Source organism: Leptodactylus fuscus, unplaced genomic scaffold (assembly GCF_031893055.1).
Source record: "Leptodactylus fuscus isolate aLepFus1 unplaced genomic scaffold, aLepFus1.hap2 HAP2_SCAFFOLD_514, whole genome shotgun sequence".
NCBI classification, from domain to species: domain Eukaryota; kingdom Metazoa; phylum Chordata; class Amphibia; order Anura; family Leptodactylidae; genus Leptodactylus; species Leptodactylus fuscus.
In genome coordinates, this window is record NW_027440542.1 from 17,501 (window position 1) to 32,500 (window position 15,000).

Consider the following 15,000-nt stretch of genomic DNA (forward strand, 5'->3'; position numbering starts at 1 on the left):
CGTCCACAAGGCGGCGCCACTTCCAGGAGACCCAGGGGGGCGAGCCTGAGGCGGCAGGCTGGCCCAGGGTTCCAGGAGAGAGGGAGAGATTGTCCCAGGCGGCTGGGAGAGCCAGGCCTACCCAGGGCTACCCGAGCCTGGGTAATGCCGGAGGCTCAGTCCCTAGCAGGTGGCAGGCTGCATTCTGCTAAGTGTCTACCAAGAGGGCACCACTTCCAGGCAACCCAGGGGGCTAAGCCTGAGGCGGCAGGCAGGCCCAGGGTTCCAGGAGAGAGGGAGAGATTGTCCCAGGCGGCTGGGAAAGCCAGGCCTACCCAGGGCTACCCGAGCCTGGGTAATGCCGGAGGCTCAGTCCCTAGCAGGTGGCAGGCTGCATTCTGCTAAGTGTCTACCAAGAGGGCACCACTTCCAGGCAACCCAGGGGGCTAAGCCTGAGGCGGCAGGCAGGCCCAGGGTTCCAGGAGAGAGGGAGAGATTGTCCCAGGCGGCTGGGAAAGCCAGGCCTACCCAGGGCTACCCGAGCCTGGGTAACGCCGGAGGCTAAGTCCCTAGCAGGTGGAAGGCTGCAATCTGCTAAAAATCCACCGGATGGCAACGGAGAGGCGCGCTCCCCGGCTTGTCCACAAGGCGGCGCCAGCATTCAGGTTGCAGGCTGCATTCTGCTAAAAATCCACCGGATGGCAACGGAGAGCCGCTCTCCCCGGCTCGTCCACAAGGCGGCGCCACTTCCAGGAGACCCAGGGGGGCGAGCCTGAGGCGGCAGGCTGGCCCAGGGTTCCAGGAGAGAGGGAGAGATTGTCCCAGGCGGCTGGGAGAGCCAGGCCTACCCAGGGCTACCCGAGCCTGGGTAATGCCGGAGGCTCAGTCCCTAGCAGGTGGCAGGCTGCATTCTGCTAAGTGTCTACCAAGAGGGCACCACTTCCAGGCAACCCAGGGGGCTAAGCCTGAGGCGGCAGGCAGGCCCAGGGTTCCAGGAGAGAGGGAGAGATTGTCCCAGGCGGCTGGGAAAGCCAGGCCTACCCAGGGCTACCCGAGCCTGGGTAACGCCGGAGGCTAAGTCCCTAGCAGGTGGAAGGCTGCAATCTGCTAAAAATCCACCGGATGGCAACGGAGAGGCGCGCTCCCCGGCTTGTCCACAAGGCGGCGCCAGCATTCAGGTTGCAGGCTGCATTCTGCTAAAAATCCACCGGATGGCAACGGAGAGCCGCTCTCCCCGGCTCGTCCACAAGGCGGCGCCACTTCCAGGAGACCCAGGGGGGCGAGCCTGAGGCGGCAGGCTGGCCCAGGGTTCCAGGAGAGAGGGAGAGATTGTCCCAGGCGGCTGGGAGAGCCAGGCCTACCCAGGGCTACCCGAGCCTCGGTAATGCCGGAGGCTCAGTCCCTAGCAGGTGGCAGGCTGCATTCTGCTAAGTGTCTACCAAGAGGGCACCACTTCCAGGCAACCCAGGGGGCTAAGCCTGAGGCGGCAGGCAGGCCCAGGGTTCCAGGAGAGAGGGAGAGATTGTCCCAGGCGGCTGGGAAAGCCAGGCCTACCCAGGGCTACCCGAGCCTGGGTAACGCCGGAGGCTAAGTCCCTAGCAGGTGGAAGGCTGCAATCTGCTAAAAATCCACCGGATGGCAACGGAGAGGCGCGCTCCCCGGCTTGTCCACAAGGCGGCGCCAGCATTCAGGTTGCAGGCTGCATTCTGCTAAAAATCCACCGGATGGCAACGGAGAGCCGCTCTCCCCGGCTCGTCCACAAGGCGGCGCCACTTCCAGGAGACCCAGGGGGGCGAGCCTGAGGCGGCAGGCTGGCCCAGGGTTCCAGGAGAGAGGGAGAGATTGTCCCCGGCGGCTGGGAGAGCCAGGCCGACTCAGGGCTCCATAAGCCCGGTAGAAGCTGAAGATTAAGCCCCCAGTCTACCAGCTACCCTCCCTGGAGCTCAGCTTAGGGAGAAGTCTCATTTAGCTGGATAAGTCACATTCGGGCGGACAAGTCACATTTGCCAGCATAAGTCACATTTGGGAGGACAAGTCACATTTCCCAGCATAAGTCACATTTGGGAGGACAAGTCACATTTGCCAGCATAAGTCACATTTGCCAGCATAAGTCACATTTGCCAGCATAAGTCACATTTGCCAGCATAAGTCACATTTGCCAGCATAAGTCACATTTGCCAGCATAAGTCACATTTGCCAGCATAAGTCACATTTGCCAGCATAAGTCACATTTGCCAGCATAAGTCACATTTGGGAGGACAAGTCACATTTCCCAGCATAAGTCACATTTGCCAGCATAAGTCACATTTGCCAGCATAAGTCACATTTGCCAGCATAAGTCACATTTGCCAGCATAAGTCACATTTGCCAGCATAAGTCACATTTGCCAGCATAAGTCACATTTGGGAGGACAAGTCACATTTCCCAGCATAAGTCACATTTGCCAGCATAAGTCACATTTGCCAGCATAAGTCACATTTGCCAGCATAAGTCACATTTGCCAGCATAAGTCACATTTCCAAGCATAAGTCACATTTCCAAGCATAAGTCACAGTTGGACTTAATAGTCGGGCCCAGAGAGATTCCCATGAGTGCTATCTCTGGCAGTGGGCTTAATAGTCGGCCCCGGAGGGTCGGCGGTGGGACTTAATAGTCGGCCCCGGAGGGTCGGCGGTGGGACTTAATAGTCGGCCCCGGAGGGTCGGCGGTGGGACTTAATAGTCGGCCCCGGAGGGTCGGCGGTGGGACTTAATAGTCGGCCCCGGAGGGTCGGCGGTGGGACTTAATAGTCGGCCCCGGAGGGTCGGCGGTGGGACTTAATAGTCGGCCCCGGAGGGTCGGCGGTGGGACTTAATAGTCGGCCCCGGAGGGTCGGCGGTGGGACTTAATAGTCGGCCCCGGAGGGTCGGCGGTGGGACTTAATAGTCGGCCCCGGAGGGTCGGCGGTGGGACTTAATAGTCGGCCCCGGAGGGTCGGCGGTGGGACTTAATAGTCGGCCCCGGAGGGTCGGCGGTGGGACTTAATAGTCGGCCCCGGAGGGTCGGCGGTGGGACTTAATAGTCGGCCCCGGAGGGTCGGCGGTGGGACTTAATAGTCGGCCCCGGAGGGTCGGCGGTGGGACTTAATAGTCGGCCCCGGAGGGTCGGCGGTGGGACTTAATAGTCGGCCCCGGAGGGTCGGCGGTGGGACTTAATAGTCGGCCCCGGAGGGTCGGCGGTGGGACTTAATAGTCGGCCCCGGAGGGTCGGCGGTGGGACTTAATAGTCGGCCCCGGAGGGTCGGCGGTGGGACTTAATAGTCGGCCCCGGAGGGTCGGCGGTGGGACTTAATAGTCGGCCCCGGAGGGTCGGCGGTGGGACTTAATAGTCGGCCCCGGAGGGTCGGCGGTGGGACTTAATAGTCGGCCCCGGAGGGTCGGCGGTGGGACTTAATAGTCGGCCCCGGAGGGTCGGCGGTGGGACTTAATAGTCGGCCCCGGAGGGTCGGCGGTGGGACTTAATAGTCGGCCCCGGAGGGTCGGCGGTGGGACTTAATAGTCGGCCCCGGAGGGTCGGCGGTGGGACTTAATAGTCGGCCCCGGAGGGTCGGCGGTGGGACTTAATAGTCGGCCCCGGAGGGTCGGCGGTGGGACTTAATAGTCGGCCCCGGAGGGTCGGCGGTGGGACTTAATAGTCGGCCCCGGAGGGTCGGCGGTGGGACTTAATAGTCGGCCCCGGAGGGTCGGCGGTGGGACTTAATAGTCGGCCCCGGAGAGACTTCCAGGGACGGCCGTTTGTCAGGGGGCTTAATGGCGGGGTCCGATCGGCCTCCCGTGGAAGCCTGCCTGGGGGAGCGGTGAGGACTCTTGAGGGCCAGCGGAAGGAAGAGGTGGTGCTGTATTTGACCCCGGCTGCCGGGAGATGGGGAGCTGGAGGGTTGCCCCGAGGCGGGGTCTGCAGGGAGAACCGGGTTCCGGAGCGGGCGGGCCTAGGGGAGGCAAGCCGGGCCGGGGCTCACCCTCCTGGGCAGGGTCCGAGGGGAGCTTCCCCCTGAGAGAACTTCCACTTCCGTAGACACTTTGACAAAAAAAACCCCCCAAAAAAACGGAGCCCCCGAGGAGGCCTTCCTGCGGCGAGCGCCAGGCCGGGCTGGGGCTACCCAAGCCTGGGTACATGCCGGAGGCTGAGTCCCTAACAGGTGGAAGGCTGCATTCTGCTAAGTGTCTACCAGAGGGCGACACTTCCAGGAGACCCAGGGGGCTAAGCCTGAGGCGGCAGGCTGGCCCAGGGTTCCAGGAGAGAGGGAGAGACCGTCCCAGGCGGCTGGGAGAGCCAGGCCTACCCAGGGCTACCCGAGCCGGGGTACATGCCGGAGGCTAAGTCCCTAGCAGGTGGAAGGCTGCATTCTGCTAAGTGTCTACCAGAGGGCGACACTTCCAGGAGACCCAGGGGGCTAAGCCTGAGGCGGCAGGCTGGCCCAGGGTTCCAGGAGGGAGGGAGAGATCGTCCCGGGCGGCTGGGAAAAAAGCCAGGCCGACCCAGGGCTACCCGAGCCTGGGCAAAGCCAGAGGCTAAGTCCCTAGCAGGTGGCAGGCTGCGTTCTGCTAAGTGTCTTCCAGAGGGAGACACTTCCAGGAGACCCAGGGGGCTAAGCCTGAGGGCGGCAGGCCGGCCATGGGTTCCAGGAGGGAGGGAGAGATTGTCCCAGGCGGCTGGGAAAGCCAGGGCTACCCGAGCCTGGGTAACGCCAGAGACTTAGTCCCTAGCAGCTGGCAGGCTGCAATCTGCTAAAAATCCACCGGATGGCAACGGAGAGCCGCAGTCCCCGGCTCGTCCACAAGGCGGCGCCAGCACTCGGGTTGCAGGCTGCATTCTGTTAAAAATCCACCGGATGGCAACGTAGAGCCGCTCTCCCCGGCTCATCCACAAGGCGGCGCCACTTCCAGGCGACCCAGGGGGCTAAGCCTGAGGTGGCAGGCCGGCCCAGGGTTCCAGGAGAGAGGGAGAGATCGTCCCGGGCGGCTGGGAAAAAAGCCAGGCCGACCCAGGGCTACCCAAGCCTGGGTAAAGCCAGAGGCTAAGTCCCTAGCAGGTGGCAGGCTGCGTTCTGCTAAGTGTCTTCCAGAGGGAGACACTTCCAGGAGACCCAGGGGGCTAAGCCTGAGGCGGCAGGCTGGCCCAGGGTTCCAGGAGAGAGGGAGAGACCGTCCCAGGCGGCTGGGAGAGCCAGGCCTACCCAGGGCTACCCGAGCCGGGGTACATGCCGGAGGCTAAGTCCCTAGCAGGTGGAAGGCTGCATTCTGCTAAGTGTCTACCAGAGGGCGACACTTCCAGGAGACCCAGGGGGCTAAGCCTGAGGCGGCAGGCTGGCCCAGGGTTCCAGGAGAGAGGGAGAGACCGTCCCAGGCGGCTGGGAGAGCCAGGCCTACCCAGGGCTACCCGAGCCTGGGTACATGCCGGAGGCTAAGTCCCTAACAGGTGGAAGGCTGCGTTCTGCTAAGTGTCTACCAGAGGGCGACACTTCCAGGAGACCCAGGGGGCTAAGCCTGAGGCGGCAGGCTGGCCATGGGTTCCAGGAGGGAGGGAGAGATGGTCCCAGGCGGCTGGGAAAGCCAGGCCTACCCGAGCCTGGGTAATGCCAGAGGCTAAGTCCCTAGCAGGTGGAAGGCTGCAATCTGCTAAAAATCCACCGGATGGCAACGGAGAGCCGCAGTCCCCGGCTCGTCCACAAGGCGGCGCCAGCACTCGGGTTGCAGGCTGCATTCTGCTAAAAATCCACCGGATGGCAACGGAGAGCCGCTCTCCCCCGCTTGCCCACAAGGCGGCGCCACTTCCAGGCGACCCAGGGGGCTAAGCCTGAGGTGGCAGGCCGGCCCAGGGTTCCAGGAGAGAGGGAGAGATCGTCCCAGGCGGCTGGGACAGCCAGGCCTACCCGAGCCTGGGTAATGCCAGAGGCTAAGTCCCTAGCAGGTGGAAGGCTGCAATCTGCTAAAAATCCACCGGATGGCAACGGAGAGCCGCGGTCCCCGGCTCGTCCACAAGGCGGCGCCAGCACTCGGGTTGCAGGCTGCATTCTGCTAAAAATCCACCGGATGGCAACGGAGAGCCGCTCTCCCCCGCTTGTCCACAAGGCGGCGCCACTTCCAGGCGACCCAGGGGGCTAAGCCTGAGGGCGGCAGGCCGGCCCAGGGTTCCAGGAGAGAGGGAGAGATCGTCCCAGGCGGCTGGGACAGCCAGGCCGACCCGAGCCTGGGTAATGCCAGAGGCTAAGTCCCTAGCAGGTGGAAGGCTGCAATCTGCTAAGTGTCTACCAAGAGGGCACCACTTCCAGGCAACCCAGGGGGCTAAGCCTGAGGCGGCAGGCTGGCCCAGGGTTCCAGGAGAGAGGGAGAGATCGTCCCAGGCGGCTGGGAAAAAAGCCAGGCCGACCCAGGGCTACCCTAGCCTGGGTAAAGCCAGAGGCTAAGTCCCTAGCAGGCGGCAGGCTGCGTTCTGCTAAGTGACTTCCAGAGGGAGACACTTCCAGGAGACCCAGGGGGCTAAGCCTGAGGGCGGCAGGCCGGCCCAGGGTTCCAGGAGAGAGGGAGAGTTCGTCCCAGGCGGCTGGGAAAAAAGCCAGGCCTACCCAGGGCTACCCGAGCCTGGGTACATGCCGGAGGCTAAGTCCCTAGCAGGTGGAAGGCTGCAATCTGCTAAAAATCCACCGGATGGCAACGGAGAGCCGCGGTCCCCGGCTCGTCCACAAGGCGGCGCCAGCACTCGGGTTGCAGGCTGCATTCTGCTAAAAATCCACCGGATGGCAACGGAGAGCCGCTCTCCCCCGCTTGTCCACAAGGCGGCGCCACTTCCAGGCGACCCAGGGGGCTAAGCCTGAGGGCGGCAGGCCGGCCCAGGGTTCCAGGAGAGAGGGAGAGATCGTCCCAGGCGGCTGGGAAAGCCAGGCCTACCCAGGGCTACCCGAGCCTGGGTACATGCCGGAGGCTAAGTCCCTAGCAGGTGGAAGGCTGCATTCTGCTAAGTGTCTACCAGAGGTAGACGCTTCCAGGAAACCCAGGGGGCTAAGCCTGAGGGCGGCAGGCCGGCCATGGGCTCCAGGAGAGAGGGAGAGATTGTCCCAGGCGGCTGGGAAAGCCAGGCCTACCCAGGGCTACCCGAGCCTGGATACATGCCGGAGGCTAAGTCCCTAGCAGGTGGAAGGCTGCATTCTGCTAAAAATCCACCGGATGGCAACGGAGAGCCGCGGTCCCCGGCTCGTCCACAAGGCGGCGCCAGCACTCGGGTTGCAGGCTGCATTCTGCTAAAAATCCACCGGATGGCAACGGAGAGCCGCTCTCCCCGGCTCGTCCACAAGGCGGCGCCACTTCCAGGCGACCCAGGGGGCTAAGCCTGAGGGCGGCAGGCCGGCCCAGGGTTCCAGGAGAGAGGGAGAGATCGTCCCGGGCGGCTGGGAAAAAAGCCAGGCCGACCCAGGGCTACCCTAGCCTGGGTAAAGCCAGAGGCTAAGTCCCTAGCAAGGCGGTAGGCTGCGTTCTGCTAAGTGACTTCCAGAGGGAGACACTTCCAGGAGACCCAGGGGGCTAAGCCTGAGGGCGGCAGGCCGGCCCGGGGTTCCAGGAGAGAGGGAGAGATCGTCCCAGGCGGCTGGGAAAAAAGCCAGGCCGACCCAGGGCCACCCCAGCCTGGGTAAAGCCAGAGGATAAGTCCCTAGCAGGTGGAAAGCTGCAATTTGCTATGGAAAGCTGCAATTTGCTATGGAAAGCTGCAATTTGCTAAAAATCCACCGGATGGCAACGTAGAGCCGCTCTCCCCGGCTCGTCCACAAGGCGGCGCCACTTCCGGGCGACCCAGGGGGCTAAGCCTGAGGGCGGCAGGCCGGCCCAGGGTTCCAGGAGAGAGGGAGAGATCGTCCCGGGCGGCTGGGAAAAAGCCAGGCCGACCCAGGGCTGCCGTTGCCTGGGTAATGCCGGAGGCCGAGTCCCTAGCAGGTGGCAGGCTGCTAGCGTCTACCAGAGGGCGAGATCCCGCCTCCCCGAGCGGCCGGGGAGAGAGGATTTGCAGGAGCTGACAGGCGCGCACGCAGAAGGGAAATCCCCCTTGGCGGCCGGGGGGAGAGACGATTTGCAGGAGCTGACAGGCGCGCACGCGCGCGCGCAGAAGGGAAAGTCCCCGGGCGGCCGCGGGGAGAGAGGAGAGATGATTGGCAGGAGCTGACAGGCGCGCACGCGCAGAAGGGAAGTCACCCTCGGCGGGCGGCGGGAGAGACGATTTGCAGGAGCTGACAGGCGCGCACGCGCAGAAGGGAGAGTCGTCCCCCCCGGGCCGGGGAGAGAGATGATTGGCAGCCGGCGGAGGTAGCTGCCAGGCGGACCAGAAGGAGAACTGCGGCCGCTCCGAGCAGAAGGGAAATCCCCCGGGCCTCCGGGGAGACGAGCGGCCTCTGGCAGGCGCGGCGAGCCGGCGCCGGCGCCGCCATCCCGGGCGAGGCGACGGGCGCCTCCCGCCCGGCGCATATGGCACTTCCGTCGACACTTAGTCAAATTTTCAACTTTCAAAATTCCTCCGGCGGCCGTGTTTCACTCCGGGGAGCGGCGCCCTCACGCCGGCGGCGGCGCGCCTCGGCCGGCACGAAGGGGTACCACCTCGAGTCGGTGTCGGGGGTCCCGCCGTGGAACCGGGCGTCGGACGGCCCCGGAGGAGGCCTCGGAGCCGAAAAGGCACTACCGGAATGAGGTTGAATTTGACGGCCGGATCCGGGCCGGAGTTCCACAAAGTCGGACACTTTGAGTGGTTGGTCTTCATGTAATGGGACAGGTGACACTCTCTCTGTGACCTACTTTTGAACACCCCCGTCAAGAACCGTGTCCGAGACAGCGTGTGCTGTCAATTAGCTTACCAAAAGTCAGAGTACCAGGGCATCGGACACCCGACTCTGACAAAGTCCCAGTGAACTCTGCTGACAGGCCGCCGACGGCGGATCCCTGCGGGGGGGAGGCAGAGCGAGGGCACCGCCCCCCCGGGTTGCGAGACAAGCCTCTTTAGGTCGCGTGGCAAGCCTCGGTTTTCAGGCGGGCGCTTCCCGCCGAGCCAATCGGCACTTTTAGACACTTTTGGGGAAAAAAAAAAGAAAAAGTCAAACTTTGAAAAATAAATAACCAACGAAACACGGACCAATGAGAACCGCTTCCGGCTGGTCGCGGAAGGGAGAGATGATTGGCAGGAGCTGCCCTGCGCGCTAGAATGAGAACTGCGGCCGCTCCGAGCAGAAGGGAAATCCCCCGGGCGGGCCAGGGGAGACGAGCGGCCGCTGGCAGGTACGGCGAGAGGGCGCCGGTGCCGCCATCCCGGGCGAGGCGACGGGCGCCCCCCGCTGAGCCGATCGGCTCTCGGACACTTTGGGGAAAAAAATAAAAAATAAAAAAGGCAAACTTTGAAATAAAACCCCACGAAACACGGACCTCGGTGAGATCCCCCGGGCGGCCGGGGAGAGATGATTGGCAGGAGCTGCCAGGCGCGCAGAAGGGAAGTCCCCCTGTGCGGCCGGGGAGAGATGATTGGCAGCAGGCGGAGGCAGCCGCCAGGCGGACCAGAAGGAGAACTGCGGCCGCTCCGAGCAGAAGGGAAATCCCCCGGCGCGGGCCAGGGGAGACGAGCGGCCGCTGGCAGGTACGGCGAGAGGGCGCCGGTGCCGCCATCCCGGGGGAGGCGACGGGCGCCTCCCGCCGAGCCGATCGGCACTTTTAGACACTTTGGGGGAAAAAGACCGACATTTTAATAAACCCCATACAACACGGACCAGTGAGAACTGCAGCCGGCCGGCCGGCCGGCCGGCGCAGAAGGGAGGTCCCCCGGGAGGGCCGGGGGAGAGATGATTGGCAGGCGGAGGTAGCTGCCAGGCGCGCGCAGAAGGGAAGTTCCCCCGGGCGGCCGGGGGGAGAGAGAGAGAGAGATGATTGGCAGCCGGCGGAGGTAGCTGCCAGGCGGACCAGAACGAGAACTGCGGCCGCTCGGAGCGGAAGGGGAAGTCTGAGGCGGCAGGCCGGCCCAGGGTTCATGGAGAGAGGGAGAGATTGTCCCAGGCGGCTGGGAAAAAAGCCAGGCCGACCCAGGGCCACCCCAGCCTGGGTAAAGCCAGAGGATAAGTCCCTAGCAGGCGGCAGGCTGCGTTCTGCTAAGTGTCTACCGAGAGGGCACCACTTCCAGGCAACCCAGGGGGCTAAGCCTGAGGCGGCAGGCTGGCCCAGGGTTCCAGGAGAAGAGGGAGAGATCGTCCCAGGCGGCTGGGAAAGCCAGGCCTACCCAGGGCTACCCGAGCCTGGGCACATGCCGGAGGCTAAGTCCCTAGCAGGTGGAAGGCTGCAATCTGCTAAAAATCCACCGGATGGCAACGGAGAGCCGCAGTCCCCGGCTCGTCCACAAGGCGGCGCCAGCACTCGGGTTGCAGGCTGCATTCTGCTAAAAATCCACCGGATGGCAACGGAGAGCCGCTCTCCCCGGCTCGTCCACAAGGCGGCGCCACTTCCAGGCGACCCAGGGGGCTAAGCCTGAGGCGGCAGGCCGGCCCAGGGTTCCAGGAGAGAGAGGGAGAGATCGTCCCAGGCGGCTGGGAAAGCCAGGCCGACCCAGGGCTACCCGAGCCTGGGTAAAGCCAGAGGCTAAGTCCCTAGCAGGTGGCAGGCTGCATGCTGCCAAGTGTCTACCGAGAGGGCACCACTTCCAGGCGACCCAGGGGGCTAAGCCTGAGGCGGCAGGCTGGCCCAGGGTTCCAGGAGAGAGGGAGAGATTGTCCCAGGCGGCTGGGAAAGCCAGGGCTACCCGAGCCTGGGTACATGCCGGAGGCTGAGTCCCTAGCAGGCGGCAGGCTGAATTCTGCTAAGTGTCTACCAGAGGGCGACACTTCCAGGAGACCCAGGGGGCTAAGCCTGAGGCGGCAGGCTGGCCCAGGGTTCCAGGAGAGAGGGAGAGATTGACCCAGGCGGCTGGGAAAGCCAGGCCTACCCAGGGCCACCCGAGCCTGGGTACATGCCGGAGGCTAAGTCCCTAGCAGGTGGAAGGCTGCAATTTGCTATGGAAAGCTGCAATTTGCTAAAAATCCACCGGATGGCAACGGAGAGCGGCTCTCCCCGGCTCGTCCACAAGGCGGCGCCACTTCCAGGCGACCCAGGGGGCTAAGCCTGAGGCGGCAGGCCGGCCCAGGGTTCCAGGAGAGAGGGAGAGATTGTCCCAGGCGGCTGGGAAAGCCAGGCCGACCCAGGGCTACCCGAGCCTGGGTAAAGCCAGAGGCTAAGTCCCTAGCAGGTGGCAGGCTGCATTCTGCTAAGTGTCTACCAAGAGGGCACCACTTCCAGGCAACCCAGGGGGCTAAGCCTGAGGCGGCAGGCTGGCCCAGGGTTCCAGGAGAAGAAGGAGAGATCGTCCCAGGCGGCTGGGAAAGCCAGGCCTACCCAGGGCTACCCGAGCCTGGGTACATGCCGGAGGCTAAGTCCCTAGCAGGTGGAAGGCTGCAATTTGCTATGGAAAGCTGCAATTTGCTAAAAATCCACCGGATGGCAACGGAGAGCGGCTCTCCCCGGCTCGTCCACAAGGCGGCGCCACTTCCAGGCGACCCAGGGGGCTAAGCCTGAGGCGGCAGGCCGGCCCAGGGTTCCAGGAGAGAGGGAGAGATTGTCCCAGGCGGCTGGGAAAGCCAGGCCGACCCAGGGCTACCCGAGCCTGGGTAAAGCCAGAGGCTAAGTCCCTAGCAGGTGGCAGGCTGCATTCTGCTAAGTGTCTACCAAGAGGGCACCACTTCCAGGCGACCCAGGGGGCTAAGCCTGAGGCGGCAGGCTGGCCCAGGGTTCCAGGAGAGAGGGAGAGATTTGTCCCAGGCGGCTGGGAAAGCCAGGCCTACCCAGGGCTACCAGAGCCTGGGTACATGCCGGAGGCTAAGTCCCTAGCAGGTGGAAGGCTGCAATTTGCTATGGAAAGCTGCAATTTGCTAAAAATCCACCGGATGGCAACGGAGAGCGGCTCTCCCCGGCTCGTCCACAAGGCGGCGCCACTTCCAGGCGACCCAGGGGGCTAAGCCTGAGGCGGCAGGCCGGCCCAGGGTTCCAGGACAGAGGGAGAGATCGTCCCAGGCGGCTGGGAAAAGCCAGGCCGACCCAGGGCTGCCGGAGCCTGGGTAATGCCAGAGGCCGAGTCCCTAGCAGGTGGCAGGCTGCTAGCGTCTACCAGAGGGCGAGATCCCGCCTCCCCGAGCGGCCGGGGAGAGAGGATTTGCAGGAGCTGACAGGCGCGCAGAAGGGAAATCCGGAGAGATGATTGGCAGCCGGCGGAGGCAGCCGCCAGGCGGACCGGAAGGAGAACTGCGGCCGCTGGGAGCGGAAGGGAAATCCCCCGGGCGTCCGGGGAGACTAGCGGCCGCGGCAGGCGCGGCGACCCGGCGCCGGTGCCGCCATCCCGGGCGAGGCGACGGGCGCCTCCCCGCCGGCGCGGTTGGCACTTCCGTCGACACTTTGCCAAATTTTCAACTTTCAAAATTCCTCCGGCGGCCGTTTTTCACACCGGGGAGCGGCGTCCTCACGCCGGCGGCGGCGCACCTCGGCCGGCAAAAAGGGGTACCTCCTCGAGTCGGTGTCGGGGGTCCCGCCGTGGAACCGGGCGTCGGACGGCCCCGGAGGAGGCCTCGGAGCGGAAAAGGCACTACCGGAATGAGGTTGAATTTGACGGCCGGATCCGGGCCGGAGTTCCACAAAGTCGGACACTTTGAGTGGTTGGTCTTCATGTAATGGGACAGGTGACACTCTCTCTGTGACCTACTTTTGAACACCCCCGTCAAGAACCGTGTCCGAGACAGCGAGTCCTGTCAATTAGCTTACCAAAAGTCAGAGTACCAGGGGATCGGACACCCGACTCTGACAAAGTCCCAGTGAACTCTGCTCACAGGCCGCCGACGGCGGATCCCCGCGGGGGGGAGGCAGAGCGAGGGCACCGCCCCCCCGGGTTGCGTGACAAGCCTCTTCAGGTCGCGTGGCAAGCCGCAGTTTTCAGGCGGGCGCCTCCCGCCGAGCCGATCGGCACTTAGACGCTTTGGGGGAAAAAAAGGTCAAACGCACAAAAAAAAAACCCCATAAAACACGGACCATAAGAGATCCCCCGGGCGGCCGGGGAGAGATGATTGGCAGGAGCTGACAGGCGCGCAGAAGGGAAATCCCCCGAGCGGCCGCTGGCAGGCACGGCGACCCGGCGCCGGTGCCGCCATCCCGGGCGAGGCGACGGGCGCCCCCCGCTGAGCCGATCGGCTCTTAGACACTTTGGGGAAAAAAAAGACAAACTTTGAAATAAAACCCCACGAAACACGGACCTTAACGAGATCCCCCGGGCGGCCGGGGAGAGATGATTGGCAGGAGCTGCCAGGCGCGCAGAAGGGAAATCCCCCTTGGCGGCCGGGGAGAGATGATTGGCAGGAGCTGACAGGCGCGCAGAAGGGAAATCCCCCGGGCGGCCGGGGAGAGATGATTGGCAGCCGGCGGAGGCAGCCGCCAGGCGGACCAGAAGGAGAACTGCGGCCGCTGGGAGCGGAAGGGAAATCCCCCGGGCGTCCGGGGAGACTAGCGGCCGCTGGCAGGCGCGGCGACCCGGCGCCGGTGCCGCCATCCCGGGCGAGGCGACGGGCGCCTCCCCGCCGGCGCGGTTGGCACTTCCGTCGACACTTTGCCAAATTTTCAACTTTCAAAATTCCTCCGGCGGCCGTTTTTCACACCGGGGAGCGGCGTCCTCACGCCGGCGGCGGCGCACCTCGGCCGGCAAAAAGGGGTACCACCTCGAGTCGGTGTCGGGGGTCCCGCCGTGGAACCGGGCGTCGGACGGCCCCGGAGGAGGCCTCGGAGCGGAAAAGGCACTACCGGAATGAGGTTGAATTTGACGGCCGGATCCGGGCCGGAGTTCCACAAAGTCGGACACTTTGAGTAGTTGGTCTTCATGTAATGGGACAGGTGACACTCTCTCTGTGACATACTTTTGAACACCCCCGTCAAGAACCGTGTCCGAGACAGCGGGTCGTGTCAATTAGCTTACCAAAAGTCGGAGTACCAGGGCCTCGGACATCCGTCTCCGACAAAGTCCCTGCGACCTCAGCTCTCACGCCGCCGATAGTGGATCTCCGCTGGGGGCGAAAAGAGCGAGGACGCGCCGGTTGCGAGACAAGCCCCCTCCGCGTCGCGTGGCAAGCCTCGGACGAGTCACCCGTCACCCGCGGGTCACCCACCGATCGATCTGACGGCCGCCGACCCGGCGGGAAGGGACCCTCGCTCGGCCGGACCTAGGGGGTCCGCGCCGGCTAAGGCGCGGGGTCTTTCCTTCCCTTCAGCTCCGGAGCGGCGTAGCGGAAAAGCTTAAGGCCGGCGCGGCGCCACCCGCCCAGGGCGGGCGCCCGCGGCAGACCCAGGACATCGGCGAGAGAGAGTTTGCCTTCGCCCCGTCCGACCCCCGAGGTGTCAGAAAACCGGGCGTCCCCTACGAACGAAAGGGTTCCTCGCCGAATCCGGGCCGGGCTCCGCGCCCGAGCCCCGGCTCTTCGGGAGGCCCGACGCCCGAGAGCACAGGTTGACCTCCGCACCTCCGTAAGACCCGAACCGGCGCCCGCCGGAACGGAAGATCACCCCCGCCACCCGGCCTGACCGCCTTGGCGATGACGGGAAAGAGAGGAGCGGCAGCAGCAGCGTGACAAGCCCCCGTGACACCGGCAGAGACGGCTCACCCGCCTCTTCCCACGCACTGCACCAGGCGACGCGCGCGGCCACGGGGGTTTCCCCGGTCGACCGGCCGCCGGGGGTCCGCAGCGACCACCGGGGCCAACCCTGACCGGCGGTCCCACGCCGGCCGCCCGCCTCCTGGGGCGCACCGGCGCCAAAAGCAGAGCCGAGCGAGGACGAGTCTAAAGGGTATCGGAGAGAGAGCGACAAGCGCGTAGGAAGGAAGGCCCGAACCCGGGTCCGGCTAAGGTCGTGAGAGAGATCCCGGATGCGGCTGAGTCCGCCCACGGCTCTCCCCTCGCCTACCGGG